The sequence below is a fragment of the Bubalus bubalis genome, chromosome 6, assembly GCF_019923935.1.
Source record: "Bubalus bubalis isolate 160015118507 breed Murrah chromosome 6, NDDB_SH_1, whole genome shotgun sequence".
In the NCBI taxonomy this organism is placed as follows: Eukaryota; Metazoa; Chordata; class Mammalia; order Artiodactyla; family Bovidae; genus Bubalus; species Bubalus bubalis.
Genome location: NC_059162.1, coordinates 89,570,927 through 89,588,886, shown reverse-complemented (window position 1 = coordinate 89,588,886; position 17,960 = coordinate 89,570,927).

Below are 17,960 nucleotides of genomic sequence, written 5' to 3'. Positions count from 1 at the left end.
AGAGTATGGGAGTGGGGTGCCATCGCATTCTCCATCAATATACCTGATTTTAAACAATTCACAGAGAGTTTAATAAGATCATCCAGTAACCCTTGATAGCAGAAACATTTCTCTTCAGGCACAAATAACTTATAATTATCATTTCTTTGTGGGTTCAATAATAATTCTAGATTCTGTAGTTTACCCATTTATAATATGTAATTGAAATGCCATTTTTTGGTCAAGTGTTTTGAGAATCAACCTATAGCTAAAGCAAGTAAGGTCTAGTTGTAATTATAGTACAAAATCTAATATGAAAAAAATGTTAGCCATCAAGGGTAAGGTCAAACAGTGTCATCATTTCACCTGGTGAGAAGTCAGTTCAGTTCAGTTCAGTTCAGTCACTCAGTCGTGTCCGACTCTTTTTGACCCCATGAATCACAGCACGCCAGGCCTCCCTGTCCATCACCAACTCCCGGAGTTCACCCAGACTCACGCCCATCAAGCCAGTGATGCCATCCAGCCATCTCATCCTCTGTCGTCCCTTTCTCCTCCTGCCCCCAATCCCTTCCAGTATCAGAGTCTTTTCCAATGAGTCAACTCTTCCCATGAGGTGGCCAAAGTACTGGAGTTTCAGGTTCAGCATCATTCCTTCCAAAGAAATCCCAGGGCTGATCTCTTTCAGACTGGACTGGTTGGATCTCCTTGCAGTCCAAGGGACTCTCAAGAGTCTTCTCCAACACCACAGTTCAAAAGACTCAATTCTTCGGCACTCAGCCTTCTTCACAGTCCAACTCTCACATCCATACACGACCACTGGAAAAACCACAGCCTTGACTAGATGGACCTTTGTTGGCAAAGTAATGTCTCTGCTTTTGAATATGCTATCTAGGTTGGACATAACTTTCCTTCCAAGGAATAAGCGTCTTTTAATTTCATGGCTGCAGTCACCATCTGCAGTGATTTTGGAGCCCCCCAAAATAAAGTCTGACACTGTTTCCACTGTTTCCCCATCTATTTCCCGTGAGTCAGTAGAGGCTGTCTAAAATGGTGGACAAAGTAAAAACTTAAATAAAGTTTGATCCTTGGGTCAGGAAGATCCCCTGGAGAAGGGAATGGCTACACACTCCCGCATTTTTGCCTGGAGAATTCCATGGACAGAGGAACCTGATTGGGCTACAGTCCATGGGGTTGCAAAGAGTCAGACATGACTGAGCAACTAACACTACTTCACAATATACTTTAACTTCAGTTCAGTTCAGTCGCTCAGTCATGTCAGACTCTTTGCTACCCCATGAACTGCAGCACGCCAGGCCTCCCTGTCCATCACTAACTCCTGGAGTTCACTCAGACTCACGTCCATCGAGTCGGTGATGCCATCCAGCCATCTCATCCTCTGTCGTCCCCTTCTCCTCCTGCCCCCAATCCCTCCCAACATCAGTAATCAATTGTTCATTTCATAGATATTTACTGAATGACTCCCTATGGTAGGAACATTTCTAGGTATTAGGAATGTAACAATGGGCAAAACAGACAGAGCACTTTTCATCACAGAGTTTACATTCTAGTGAGACAAGATGGATCATAAGCAAATAAATGAGTGACTTATCAAGTCACATGGTGATCAATGATACAAAGCAGAGGTCAGCAAACTTTTTCTGTAGAAAGTCAGATAGAGAGTAAGTATCTTAGACTTTGCAGAACCTAACATCTTAACCCTAACATTATAGAAGGAAATCAGCCATGAACAAAACATAAACACATGCATGCAGCTTTTTTCTAATAAAACTTTATTTACAAAACAAGCAGAGAGCCAGATTTGAACCCACAGGACATAGCTTGCACACCCTTGCTATAAAGAAAACTTGAGCAGGGACAATGGCTAGGAAGAACCACAGAGAGAAGGGTTGCCATTTTTAATAAGGAGATGAGAGAAGGCCTCAGAAACTGTTATTTGGGAAACAACCTACAGGAAGGGGTGAGAATGAGCCTTACAAATATCTGAGAGAAGGCTATCCTAGGCAAAGAGAACAGCAAGAGCAAAGACTGAGGTGGGAGTGTACATGAGGCTGGAGCAAGAAGAGGAAGTAGGAGGGTAGTAAGAGACCAGCCCAAGAGGCAAGGGAGGATATGTATGCAGGTTGTAGAGATCGTGAAGTCTGGTAATAGAGGTGTGGTTCAGGAATCAACAGCATCACATCATCTATGATCATAATCTGCACTTTAACAAGATCCGAGGTTAATAAACCCCAGTGCTTTGTAAAGCACTGGTGAGAATCCTCCTGGGCCATCACAAAGACTTTGGCTTTTATTCGGAATGAGAGAGAAAGCCATTGGCTAATTTTGAGCAGAGAAGTGACATGATCTGACATTCATTACAAAAAAAAAAAAAGCTTGGCTGAAACTAACACAATATCGTAAATCAACTATACTTCAGAAAAGAGAACCACCTCTTACCTACTATTTTGTAATTAGACCATAGGAGCACAAAGAAGGAAGCAGGGAGACAAGTTACAATATTTTAATAATTTAAGTGAGTGATGACAATGGTTGGGACAAGGGAAAGTAATGCAAAGTGGTCTGAATCTGAATATATTTTGTGAAAGTCAGCAAGATTTTCTCTCAGTTTGCATGTGAGGCATGATGGGGACAAAAAGTAATGGGGTATGATTACAAGATATGTGATCCAAACTACTGCAATGATAAAGTTGGCCTTTACTGAGTAAGGAAGACCATCGGCAGTGGGGGCAGATTTGAGAAGGCAGAGTGGGATGGGGCCAAGGATGTTTTACATTTGAGATGTTTTTTCAATACCCAAGTGGAGAGATCAAGTAGGCACTTGAGTATGAGTCTAGAGTTCGGTAAAGAAAACCACCTACTTAAAGAACTAAAAATAGCTTGAAGAAATAAAAATAGTGACATGAGAGATGGATTGCATGAAGGAATTTTGGAAGTGGAGCAATGATGTTAAATCTTTCATTGCAAGGAATCAATAAATACTGTTTAAATTTGAGAGATTAAGTAATATCATATACATATATAAATTAGAATTATGGTAGTAACCTAAGATTAAAAATAGTAAAAAAAAGAAAAAAATGTTTATACTAAGTGAAATAAGTCAGTCACAAAAGAACAAAGATTGTATGATTCCACTTACATGAGGAAGATAGTCAAATTCATAGGATTTGGATGATGATGGAGTGAGGATGAGGAGTTACTGTTTAGTGGGTACAGAATTTCTTTCTGGGAAGATGAAAAAAGTTGTGAAGATAGAAGGTGACAGGGGTTAATTTCCAAAATATATAAACAGTTTATACAACTGTATCCAAAAAATAAAGAACCCAATTTAAAAATGTGCAGAAGACCTAAGTAGACATTTTTTCCAAAGAAGGTATACAGATGGCCAACAGACACATGAAAAAATGCTCAGCATAGCTAATCATCAGAGAAACCCAAAGCAAAACCGCCGTAAGATGGCTGTCAAAATGGCTGTCATCAAGAAGTCTACAAATGACAAACTTTGGTGAAGATGTGGAGAAAAGGGAACCCTGCTGCTGCTGCTGCTGCTGCTGCTGCTAAGTCACTTCAGTCGTGTCCGACTCTGTGCGACCCCAGGGATGGCAGCCCACCAGGCTCCCCCATCCCTGGGATTCTCCAGGCAAGAACACTGGAGTGGGTTGCCATTTCCTTCTTCAATGCATGAAAGTAAAAAGTGAAAGTGAAGTCGCTCAGTCATGTCTGACTCTTCACGACCCCATGGACTGCAGCCTACCAGGCTCCTCCATCCATGGGATTTTCCAGGCAAGAGTACTGGAGTGGGGTGCCATTGCCTTCTCCGAAGGGAACCCTAGTACACATATATATTCTACTCTTGGGAATATAATCCAAAGAAAATGAAAACACTAATTTGAAAAGATACATGCACTTCAATGCTCATAGTAGCATTATATATGATAGCCAAGATACAGAAGCAACCTAAGCACCCATCAATAGATGAATGTATAATGAAGGTGTGGAATACTATTTGGCCATAAAAAAGAATGGAATTCTGCCATTTGCAACAGTGTGGATAGACCTGGAAAGTATTAAACTTAGTGAAATAAATCAGAGAAAGACAAATACTCTTTTATCACATGTGTACTCTAAAAACTAAAACGAATGAATGTATATAACAGAACAGATAGATACAGAGAACAAACTAGTGGTTTCCAGCAAGGAGAGGGAATGGGGGAGGGGTGAAATAGGGATATGTGATTAAAAGACATAAGCTACTATTATAAAATAAATAAGCAACAAGAATATCTTGTAAAGCATAGGGAAATAGGATATAGCCATTATTTTGTAATAATTTTAAAAGGAGTATAATCTATAAAAATACTGAATCAGTAATACTGCACACCTGAAACTAATATAATATTGTAAATGAACAATACTTCAATTTTTTAAAAAAATAGATAGAAAGTGGTGATGGCTGCACAGCAATGTGAATACGCTCAATGCCACTGAACTATACACTTTAAAACGGTTAAAATGGCAAATTTTGTTATGCATATTTTACCACAGTATTTTTTTTTTTATCTTTTATAAACTCACATAGTAATCACAGACCAGAAAAAGAAATAAATTGTTACCTCATGGAACAGGAGATTAGAAGATCAGGAGAGGGAAGATGGGAGATTTTTGCTTTGTATTTTGTAATTTTCTGTACTGTTTGGATTCTTTAACCATATGCACATATTATTTTCATATTTTAAAATAAAATATTTTTAAAAAGTGAGTATGCAAAGGGAGTATTTCAGTCCATGTTTCTGCTTGACTTGCATTCAATTTCTCAAACACTATTTTATAGAAGCTGATTTCCAAGAAACCTTCAAAGCCCCTTTTTATTATTATTTTTACTAGAAGCCATTCCCTTGGAATCAGACACTCGTGTTTTTCCGATGGAGCTTGCATTTGAAGCCTAGGAGGGTGAGTGTGTTTGGAAGCCTACTCAGCACAGCCCTCTGCCTTTGAACTGCAATGTTTTCCTGGGCTCCTCATGTATCCCTCCTCCAATTGGCTTCCCATCCAGCACATCCATCAAACAGCCAGAATTTATCGAGTTGCCCGTGGAGGTAGCCAGCGCCTGCTGGAGCATGCCCATTTAAAAAAGGCTTCCACCAGCAAAGCAGACCTCAGGAAAATCCCTGACTACAGCTGCTCATCACCCATGCTCCAACCAACAGGCTATATGATGCCAACATGAAGGCCTCAAGAAAGGCCAGCTCATCTTATAGAATTTACCAGAAATTGTAGATTCCAGTTGGAGAATTTTAGCATGTTTGAGCTGCAAGAGACCTCAGAAGTCTTATTAATATTATAAAACCATTGCATTGGATAGAGAAGGAAACAAAGCCTAAACATGCCCAATCACAATGAGTTGGAAGCACAGCCCAGGCCCAAAGTAGACATAGATATATCAGGAGACATGTCACACTCTAGATGAGTCTTAAGGGAGCTCCCAGGATGGTGGCATCTGTCCTGTGGGGGAAGGTTGAGGAACAGGTGGTGACAGGGGATCAGGATGGAGTGAAGAAGCAGGAAAGGAACACATCAGTTACCTTGGCAGAGAGAGTAATAGCATGCTAAGTAAGCCTGAATTCTTTGATGGGCAATGAAGTCATTCACTTGATGAACTGTTTCTCTGTTGGTTCTTATTTTTTAATTCAATTATGTGCCACACCTTACTCTATATGCTATGTTGGATATAAACTTGAATCAGACATGCCCCCATCCTCAAGGCCAGGTAGTCCCCACGGCTGCTAATAGAGACAACTGCAATACGGTGTGATGAGCAGGAGAAAAAGCACTATTTCTTCAATTTTTCTAATCACAAGAATTATCCACTCTAGATTTATTGAGTTGGAGTGATCAGAGGAAAGGCCTAGTAATCTGCCTTTTATCAAGAAATGACCCCTAACCTCACACCCTAAGTGACACTGGCTTTGGAATCATTCAGATCTGGATCCCAGTGCTCACTCAGGCCAATGATATGAACTGCCTGACAAAATTATTTATCTGACATTCATCTTTCATCTGTTCCCAAGTCCCCCAAGACTATGCCTCTCCCATTTGTCAAGATACAGACCACTTAATATTGTTGCACAGGTTATGTACTACACAAAGATACCAGTCAAGTGATAGAACATTTGCTGAGATTCCACCCCTATATTAATTCCTCTGTCCAAAGGAAGAAACTCAATTTTTTTTCATCCAATCACTCTCAGCTTTGCATCCTGTACAGCTGTGTCTTCCCAAAGGAAGTGACTTTTGTGATTCATCTGCCCAGAGTGGGCACTTTTCCTTAATTTGAACAAAAGTAACGTATAGACCGGCTTCCCTTGTGGCTCAGTGTTAAAGAATCCACCTGCCAGGTAGGAGATGCAGGTTTGATCCCTGGGTCGGGAAGATCCCCTGGGGGAGGAAATGGCAACCCACTCCACATATTCTTGCTTGGAGAAGGCCATGGACAGAGGAGCCTGATGGATTCTATAGGGTTGCAAAAGGGTCAGACATGACTTAGCAACTAAACAACAAATTAGACCTAACAACACAGGTAGAATGACATGTTTCTGATCTTGAGTGCTGATTGACAGGAGTTAGTAATTAGCCCCGTCCAGAGAACCCTGTTCTGAAGGAATGCAAGAGCAAATCAGGGCTCATAGAAGATCATGATTGATTAATGACATCAACCATGGGAATGGGATCCAGGAATGATGGCCAGCCCTACAGACTGTACTTCACCCCCTTTCAGATCTCAAAGTCTGCCCTAAGTCAAACACACTTGATAAAAAGGGAGGTCTAAAGGTACTAAATAAAGCTCTTAGAGACCATTAGCACCTTATTAAGACCTTTTCCCAGATGCAGCCAGAAACAGCCAAAGAATACAGAATGGAGAAACAGCTTGGAGAGAAAGCATGAATGCATGAATCTGATGTATTTCACATAAGGAGAAAAGCTGAGTTCTGCCTTTCCCAAGGACTTAAGTCTTCATTTTTCTGCACATCCAGGTAGGTGGAGAGAGGACACTTTGGAATTCTGAAACATCCTCATGAAGCCCAGGATGGGTTCAATGTGACCTTGAGTAACCAATGTCAACTCTCTCAACCTTGGGCATTTCAACCTTGGGTGCAAAATGTGGACAATACCTCTACCTCACTGTGTTTTTCCAAGAATTAAATTAGGTAAATTATTTAAAGAAACTACAGAGAACCCCATCCAAAGTAGATGTTTGAAAATGTTCATTTCCCACTGTTTCCCTTTCTCCCTCAAAAGGAACATTGTGACATGTTTTTAAGTCAAGTAAAATTTATACATTTGAGGTGAAGAGTTCTATGAGTTTGACAACATATGTTGCCATGTAACTATTACCACAATAAGGTATAGAATGGAGCCATCACCCCTAAAAGTTCCATCATGCCCCTTTCCAGACAACCACTTGTCCCTACCTCTAGCCCCCTACAAATACTCATCCTATTTCTGAACCTATAGTGTTGCTTTTTATTGTGACCTCTTTTAAAAACATATATCCCAAAAGCAAATCATTCTCTCGAGTTTTTCTTTCACATCCTACTTAAAAATAGCTCAGCTCTGACAGCTCAGCTTTCTTCCAGGAAAATTCTTCATTAAAATAAATGAATTCCATGTGCATATTAAAAAGACATTCTGCTTAGTATTCCTTCTATTTATAGTCAGAGTTCAACCAGTAGGGGCCCCACAGGCCTGTCAGGGTCCTCTGGAGCTCACATTCTCCCCTCCCTGCCCCCACCCAGCTGCAGACCTGGCTCCAGGCCCAGGTGGCACAACTGAGTCAGAGTGCAGAAAGGGGCTTGGGGGAGCTTTTCCCTCTGAGCTGTGCTCCTCAGCTTTAGGTGAAAATTCAGGACACCCTAAAATTCCCATGAGGACTGTATAGTGTATAGTCATTAACAAGAACATGTAGAAGGGAATTGGACTAGAAACAGGGGTAGAAGAAGACATAGGTAAGGCTAAGTGGTCTCAAAGTTCTTTCCTGCAGAGATGTCCCATGACCCAGGTGACTGAAGGCCACCCTCCACCCTCACCACCATGCATGTACCTGATATTGCATCAGGTATAAGATTTCAAGGTGAGCAAGTAGCAGAAGATAATTGCACCTGATATCTGCTCATGAAGAACTTACTATGTAAGAGAGAAAAAAAACTCAGAGAAATATGTGGCTGAGTAGAAGAGAAATAGCATGGGCTGTGGAGCTAAAGGGACTGAGATTTTAGCCCAGTTTTGCTGTTTGCTAGTCACGTGACCTGGTTCTGTTGCTTCAGCTCTCTCACCTTCGGTGTTCTCATCTGCAAACGGAAAATTACACCCACCCTCAGAGGGCAGTTATGTGAGATGGATGAGTAATGAATATAGAGCATCCAGCCTAGTTCCTGTTATCTACAGGCTCAGGAAACAGTAGTTTCCTTCTAACTCTCTGGACTACTCAAAGTTCTTCAGAAAAACAGAACCAATAGGAGATGATAGATAAAGGGATTGATGATAAGGAACTGACTCAGGCAATTACAGAGTCTGAGAAGTCTCAAGATCTGCACTTGGTCAGCTGGAAACCTGGAAGAGCCCCACTGTGTGTTTCCAGTCCAAGTTGAAGACCTGACAACCAGGAGAGCTGATGGCTTGGGTCCCATCCAAAAGCCAGGAGGCTCCAGACCCAAGAAGAATTGATTTTTCAGTTTGTGTCTGAAGGCAGGTAAAGACTTATGCCTCAGCTCAGCAGTCAGGCAGGAGTTCCCTCTTACTCAGACTTTTTGTTCAATTGGCTAGATGAGGCCTATCCACATTAAGGAGGGCCATATGCTTTTCTCAGCCTACCTATTCAAAAATATGAACCTCATTCCAGAAACCCCTGCACACGCATACTCAGAATAATGTCTGACCAAATGTCAGGGAAGCCCGTGGCCCAGTCACCCCATGAGAACCTGCCCTATCCTACAGGACAGGTCCAGGTTGAAGTCTCATTCACTCCCCTTTGGTCTCAGCTACATTCTGAGATGTGGCCTGTTATTTTCTACTTTGAATTATAGTCTCTGGCTCAATTCTCTTTGTCTGTAGGCTTCTTAAGAGCACTGACCATGAACGATACACTCTCTGTGCCTGGTACATGGTAGACAAACAGAAAATACTGGTTGAATGACTATACTCTCGTCCAACCATTTTATGTAACAGATAAAGCAACTAAGGCTCAAGATTTATTTGTTTGTCCACTCATACAGCATTTTTTGAGCCTCTTCTACATTCTGTGACAATAAATAAATAAGACATCACATATGGTCCTAAAGCTCAGGATAATATAATGCAGGGAAATGAAAAAAAATTGAGATCCCACTCATGTAAGAATTTTTATGCACATGACTTCAACTTACATTCCCAGTGTCCATTTATTTATTAATTTTTCTAAAAATTTTTATTGAGCACTAATAGTTCTGGGCATGTCCTAGTTTCCAAGGATACCATGGTAAAAAGGGGGAAAAAAGAAGGTAAAGTTTTGCTGATATAGATTTCCCAGTCTAGTGGAAGACATAGATAAACAAAGAGATAAAAATGAAACAAGGTAATTATGAAAATGATAGTATTTGCAAAATGCAGAAGAATCAAAAGAAAAAGAATATACCATCTGCCTGGGGAAGTCAGGGAAGGCTTAATAGTATTTGAACTTGAAGGAAGAGGACATTTTTGCAATCAGACACATAAGGAATACTGAATATATAAGACATTGCATCTTAGTCTGTACAAAAGTTTGGCAACATGAGAGAACATACATAAATAAAAGCTTTTGTTTCATGATTAAACCTTTTACAGTTTAATTTTGCCCCAAATGTATTAAAACATATAACCACAAATCATCACATTCCACAATCTAGCTGTGATTCTTTATTCTAGCTGGCGAAATGTAATCCTCTGCATGGCTGAAATCCAATCACCTCCGATATTCACTGCTCAGAAAATCATGTCAGGTTGGGCTCTAACCTCTGGGTCAGGGAGTGTCCCTTGAGCAGAGGAGACTCTTCTATGACCACTATGTATATCTTTGTGGTTCTTTTGGTATTTGCCTTAATCAATCATTATTACTTCCTTTGGGTTAAATTCTGCTTTCAAGGATCATGACATGGAAAGCTATCAGAGAACTGAGTTGGAGGCTGCACACTGCTTATTACTTGTTCTGGTACCACAATTAGAACAGCCTCATTGAGTTTCTTTTCTGAGTTAATAACTGCTCATCTTTATTGAGGGCTTACTATATGGTAGGCACTATTCTGGGCACTTAAAACCTATTGTTTCATCTAATCCTCACTATAATTAGTGGATGCAGATGTAGGTGTTAGGATTCTCATTTTACAGGTGTGGAAACTGAGGCCTAAGAGCAATAAACTGATTTGTCCAGAGTCACAAAGATAGGATCAGAATGTGTTCCAGAGCTCAGCGAGCTCAACTCCTCATTTCTACCAACTCCCTTCTAAGAAGCAAGGTCCGATGCTGTAAAGAGCAATATTGCATAGGAACCTGGAATGTCAGGTCCATGAATCAAGGCAAATTGGAAGTGGTCAAACAAGAGATGGCAAGAGTGAATTTCGATATTCTAGGAATCAGCGAACTGAAATGGACTGGAATGGGTGAATTTAACTCAGAGGACCATTTTATCTACTACTGCGGGCAGGAATCCCTCAGAAGAAATGGAGTGGCCATCATGGTCAACAAAAGAGTCCGAAATGCAGTACTTGGATGCAATCTCAAAAACGACAGAATGATCTCTGTTCGTTTCCAAGGCAAACTATTCAATATCACAGTAATCCAAGTCTATGCCCCAACCAGTAACGCTGAAGAAGCTGAAGTTGAACGGTTCTATGAAGACCTACAATACCTTTTAGAACTAACACCCAAAAAAGATGTCCTTTTCATTATAGGGGACTGAATGCAAAAAGTAGGAAGTCAAGAAACACCTGGAGTAACAGGCAAATTTGGCCTTGGAATACGGAATGAAGCAGGGCAAAGACTAATAGAGTTTTGCCAAGAAAATGCACTGGTCATAACAAACACCCTCTTCCAACAACACAAGAGAAGACTCTATACATGGACATCACCAGATGGTCAACACCGAAATCAGATTGATTCTATTCTTTGCAGCCAAAGATGGAGAAGCTCTATACAGTCAGCAAAAACAAGACCAGGAGCTGACTGTGGCTCAGACCATGAACTCCTTATTGCCAAATTCAGACTGAAATTGAAGAAAGTAGGGAAAACCACTAGACCATTCAGGTATGACCTAAATCAAATCCCTTATGATTATACAGTGGAAGTGAGAAATAGATTTAAGGGCCTAGATCTGATAGAGTGCCTGATGAGCTATGGAATGAGGTTCATGACATTGTACAAGAGACAGGGATCAAGACCATCCCCATGGAAAAGAAATGCAAAAAAGCAAAATGGCTGTCTGGGGAGGCCTTACAAATAGCTGTGAAAAGAAGAGAAGTGAAAAGCAAAGGAGAAAAGGAAAGATATAAACATCTGAATGCAGAGTTCCAAAGAATAGCAAGAAGAGATAAGAAAGACTTCTTCAGCGATCAATGCAAAGAAATAGAGGAAAACAACAGAATGGGAAAGACTAGGGATTTCTTCAAGAAAACCAGAGATACCAAAGGAACATTTCATGCAAAGATGAGCTCGATAAAGGACAGAAATGGTATGGACCTAACAGAAGCAGAAGATATTAAGAAGAGGTGGCAAGAATACACAGAAGAACTATACAAAAAAGATCTTCACGACCCAGATAATCACGATGGTGTGATCACTGACCTAGAGCCAGACATCCTGGAATGTGAAGTCAAGTGGGTCTTAGAAAGCATCACTACAAACAAAGCTAGTGGAGGTGATGGAATTCCAGTTGAGCTATTCCAAATCCTGAAACATGATGCTGTGAAAGTGCTGCACTAAATATGCCAGCAAATTTGGAAACTCAGCTGAGGCCACAGGACTGGAAAAGGTCAGTTTTCATTCCAATCCCAAAGAAAGGCAATGCCAAAGAATGCTCAAACTACTGCACAATTGCACTCATCTCGCACGCTAGTAAAGTAATGCTCAAAATTCTCCAAGCCAGGCTTCAGAAATATGTGAACCGTGACCTTCCAGATGTTCAAGCTGGTTTTAGAAAAGGCAGAGGAACCAGAGATCAAATTGCCAACATCCGCTGGATCATAGAAAAAGCAAGACAGTTCCAGGAAAACATCTATTTCTGCTTTATTGACTATGCCAAAGCCTTTGACTGTGTGGATCACAATAAGCTGTGGAAAATTCTGAACGAGATGGGAATACCAGACGCAACAGTTAGAACTGGACATGGAACAACAGACTGGTTCCAAATAGGAAAAGGAGTTCGTCAAGGCTGTATTTTGTCACCCTGTTTATTTAACTTATATGCAGAGTACATCATGAGAAACACTGGACTGGAAGAAACACAAGTGGAATCAAGATTGCCGGGAGAAATGTCAATAACCTCAGATATGCAGATGACACCACCCTTATGGCAGAAAGTGAAGAAGAACTCAAAAGCCTCTTGATGAAAGTGAAAGTGGAGAGTGAAAAAGTTGGCTTAAAGCTCAACATTCAGAAAACGAAGATCATGGCATCTGGTCCCATCACTTCATGGGAAATAGATGGGGAAACAGTGGAAACAGCGTCAGACTTTATTTTTCTGGGCTCCAAAATCACTGCAGATGGTGACTGCAGCCATGAAATTAAAAGACGCTTACTCCTTGGAAGGAAAGTTATGACCAACCTAGATAGCATATTGAAAATCAGAGACATTACTTTGCCAACAAAAGTTCGTCTTGTCAAGGCTATGGTTTTTCCTGTGGTCATGTATGGATGTAAGAGTTGGACTGTGAAGAAGGGTGAGCACTGAAGAATTGATGCTTTTGAACTGTGGTGTTGGAGAAGACTCTTGAGAGTCTCTTGGAGTGCAAGGAGATCCAACCAGTGCATTCTGAAGGAGATCAGCCCTGGGATTTCTTTGGAAGGAATGATGCTAAAGCTGAAACTCCAGTACTTTGTCCACCTCATGCGAAGAGTTGACTCTTTGGAAAAGACTCTGATGCTGGGAGGGATTGGGGGCAAGAAGAGAAGGGGACGACAGAGGATGAGATGGCTGGATGGCATCACTGACTCGATGGACGTTGAGTCTGAGTGAACTCCAGGAGTTGGTGATGCACAAGGAGGCCTGGCATGCTGCAATTCATGGGGTTGCAAAGAATCGGACATGACTGAGCGACTGATCTGATCTGATCTGACAATGCAACAACATAAAAAAGAGAGAGAGATGTGTAAAAATCAATTAGTCCATCAAGCCTCACTATGCCATTCATTTAAAGTGATTATTCAATTCCTCCTTCACCATCTACAAGATAGTCCCTTCCCCTTGCATTAATCAGTATCTTTTGCAATCTACCCCTTTAGCCTTGATGGCATTGTCTCCTCAACCCCACACCAAATACTGCACATTATATCTTTTAAATTTCAAACTATCTTCTACTATAGTTTAGATAATATATGTCCAGTTTCTCAGTTTCTTAATCTATAACAATGAGAGAATTGACAATAGACAGTAAGTGTTCTTTACACCTAAAGAAATTATGAATATTCCTATGTCCAGCCATGATGGAGTAATAAGGACCAGATTTACCCTTCCATTGGGTAAAACAAACAACAAAACCAATGCTTCTCAAGACACTGCATATTTAAGCAGTGAAGAACCATAATTCCTAAGAGCTAGAAACAAGCGAGGCAAGTCTTAAAATTGCCTCTTTATAGCTTTAAGACAGTTTGTAGGCCACATCACAGGATGGGGAACCCAAGTGAAGGTCAGTGGATTTTCTGATTTGCAGAGACAAAATTAAGAGTCTGGGGAGACCAAGTTGGCAAGTACTAGAAAGAGAGGTGCAGAGAGGGAGAACCCTGGAATCTGCAGATGGTTCCCTTTAACTATTCAGCACATGCAGCAGAAAAACCAACCTGTTATGAGGAGATTCATCAACTGACACAAACCCAAATAATAAAATTAGACAAGGACATTAAAACATTATTATAATGATACTCTGTTATGTTCAAGAAGCTACAGGAGAAGATTCAATATATTAAGTAAAGATGTTAAAGAGGTAAAAAACAAAAGACCCAAACTGAGTTATAGTATGTGAGATAAAAGTTCAACTAGATGCAGTTAATGGCAGATTCAACATTGCAGAAGACAGTGAGCATGAAGGCTGTCCATAATAAAACACCGAGAGGAAAAAAGACAGGCAAAACAATGAATCAATTTCAATGAGCTTTGGGAGGACCCTATTTAGAAATGAAAAGACAAACCACATGCTTGGAGAAGTTATTTTTGAATCATATATTTGATAAAAGACTTGTATCCAAAATGCATAAGCAATTCTCAAAACTCAACAATAAGTAAACAAACAACCCAATTAAAAATAAAAAAAATATTTGAACAGACATTCTACCAAGAGCCTCTGAGCTACCATGGCTCAGACTGTAAAGCATCTGCAGGAGACCCAGTTTCGATCCCTGGATCAGGAAGATACCCTGGAGAAGGAAATGGCAAACCCACTCCAGTACTCTTGCCTGGAAAATCCCATGGACAGAGGAGCGTGGTAAGCTACAGTCCATGAAATCGCAGAGTCGGACATGATTGAGTGACTTCACTCACTCAAGAGATGGGAATATCAGACCACCTGACCTGCCTCCTAAGAAATCTGTATGCAGGTCAAGAAGCAACAATTAGAACCGGACATGGAACAGACTGGTTCCAAATTGGGAAAGGAGTATGTCAAGGTTGTATATTGTCACCCTGCTTACTTAACTTACATGCAGAGTACATCATGAGAAATGCCAGGCTGGATGAAGCCCAAGCTGGAATGAATATTGCCAGAAGAAATATCAATAACCTTAGATACGCAGATGACGCCACCCTTATGGCAGAAAGTTAAGATGAACTGAAGAACCTCTTGATGAAAGTGAAAGAGGAGAGTGAAAATGCTGGCTTAACACTCAATATTCAAAAAACCAGGATCATGGCATCTGGTCCCATTACTTCATGACAAAAAGATGGGGAAACAATGGAAACAGTGACAGACTTTATTTTCTTGAGCTTCAAAATCACTGCAGATGGTGACTGCGGCCATGAAATTAAAAGGCACTTGCTCCTTGAAAGAAAAGCTATGACCAACCTAGACATCATATTAAAAAGCAGAGACATGATTTTGCTGACAAAAGTCCGTCTAGTCAAAGCTATGGTTTTTCCAGTAGTCATGTATGGATGTGAGAGTTGAACTATAAAGAAAGCTGAGCACCAAAGAATTGATGCTTTTGAACTGTGGTGTTGGAGAAGACCCTTTGAGAGTCCTTTGGACAGCAAGGAGATCAAACCAGGCAATCCTAAAGGAAATCAGTCCCTAATATTCATTGGAAGGACTGACGCTGAAGCTGAAGCTCCAATGCTTTGGCCACCTGATGTGAAGAACTGACTCCTTAGAAACGACCCTGATGGCTGGGAAAGATTGAAGGCAGGAGGAGAAGGGGATGACAGAGGATGAGTTGGTTGGATGGCATCACCGACTCAATGGACATGAGTTTGAGCAAGCTCCAGGAGTTGGTGATGCGCAGGGAGGCCTGACATGCTGCAGTCCATTGGGTCACAAAGAGTCAAACATGACTGAGTGACTGAACTGAACTGAGAATGTCTAAAATTCTAAAAGACTGGTATACCAAGTGCTGGTGAAAATGTAAATGCTGCCACCATATTGGAAAACAGTTTGGCAGCTTTTTAAAAAGTTAAACCCACATCTATCATGTGACATATTTTGCTTCTGGAATTTAACAAGACTAATGCTCTTGGCAGCCTTCTCTTAATAGTCAAAAACTGGAAATAAACCAAATGTTCATCAACAGGTGAAGGAATAAATTATGGTACATATTTACAATGGACTTCACAATAAAAAGGAATAATTGTGCATACAGGGAATAACATGGTTAGCCTCAAAATAATGACTCTGATTGAAAGAAGTGAGATTTTGAAAGAATATTTTACTTTATGATTTTGTTTATATAAAAAAGCTAGAAATGCAAACCTCTCTGTGGTAACAAAAAGCAGATCTGTGATGGCCTGGAGGTGAGGGTTGGGAGGGCGGCAGATAAGGACAGGAAGAAAAGATTCTGAAGGGCAGGAGGAAATACCTGGGGATGCTGGATGTATTAAGTATTCAGATTACATTGATGGTTTCACAGGTATATATGTACACTTATCAAATTGTACTCTTGAGATACATGCAATATATTGTATATGAAGAAGAAGTAAGAGAAAGAAAAAGAGAAGAAGCATGGTTACAATTCTAAAAGTAGCTCTTCTATATCACCCCAGAGGCGAGGGCTAACTTCTTCAGGGCACCCAACTCCAGGCTTAAATAGGAATAATGAAATAAAGTAACTACTTAATAAAGTTGTGGAGATTATTCATTTAGCAAGCACTGATGCTCCTCATCAGATTCTGTATTAAGTACTTTGCATTGTTTATCTCCTCTGTTCCTCACATCAGCCCTCTGATAAGCATTATTATTATTTCCATTTTACAGATGAGGAAGCAGAAGCCCAGGAGGGTTAAATACCTTACCTGGCACACAGCAGGTATTCCATAAATATGAAAGTTGGGAGACAAGTCCTTGTGGTGTTCTGTCAGTGGGGGCCATCTTGCCCGGCAATTGAGAGTACCAACTCAAACAACAACTCGGACAAATTTTGAAGTCACAGCAAATCGATACTAACCCACTTGCCAACTCTGGGGACTTGGGCTTAAGGTTTCAGCTCTGTGCTCAGTTTCCTTTTCAGCAAAACAGGGATAATAAAGCCTGATTTAAAGACTAATATGAAGAATGTACTTAAGGAATATGGAATAATGGTTGACATGTAATAAAGTCTTGGATATAACAGTTATCATGTTAGTTGAGTTTTGGCTTGTGTTTGCTGACTTGTGATGGGAAGAAAGCACGTGACAGCTCTAATATAAACCACCTGAGCGTTCCCCAGATGGCAGTCCTGCTCTCACTCACCATGCCACTGGGGCAGAGAAAGCGAGCTATATTCAAAACAAAAACCATCATTTGCCTCCTAACAAATTCAGGTCTCATCACTGACACTTCTCCAAACCCTGTCTGACCATCTCATAACCCCCTCAAAGCATCATGGGGGAGCACTGACTTGAGAGCCCGTGTCTTTTCCTGGATAGACCCCCACAAGCCAGTGCCCTCTGGCACATTTCCTTTTGAATACCCTCACCCTTCCTTGGAGCTTTTGAGCCCCTAGGGGAAATGTTTCAGTGCCACTTATGGTACGTTGTCCTCTTTCTCGTGGATATCATTGTTTATTTGTTTACATAATGGCTAAGGAGACCTATTGGAGGTCACTAGGCTGACTTTGAATGCCAACACTGTGACTTTAAACAAGTTACTTAATTCTCTGGATCTCAATTTACTCATGTGCTAAATGGCAATAATAGCACAGGGAGTAATGTTGAGGAGTAAAAGGAAAAAAGTTACATAAATCATCTAACACAGTCCTCTGGTAAGAAGGAAGAAGGAAGTTCACAAGTGTTTGCCGTGCGTTTTGTTCTCACTGTTGAGATTTCCAACTTACAGAGCCCTTTTACATCTTCCATGTCCTTGGACACAGCCTGGTGAGGACCAGGTTTGTCCAGTCGGAGAGTTGAAGACCGGGCTCTGAGAAGTAAAATGGCTTTGCTCAGGTCACAGCTGGCAGAACCAGGGCCTTCATCCTGAATCTCGATGCCATAGTGACTAGTATTGCTACTATTTTGATGTCATGCTAGTATTCAGTTCTACTATTCACCATTTAAAGAGATGTTG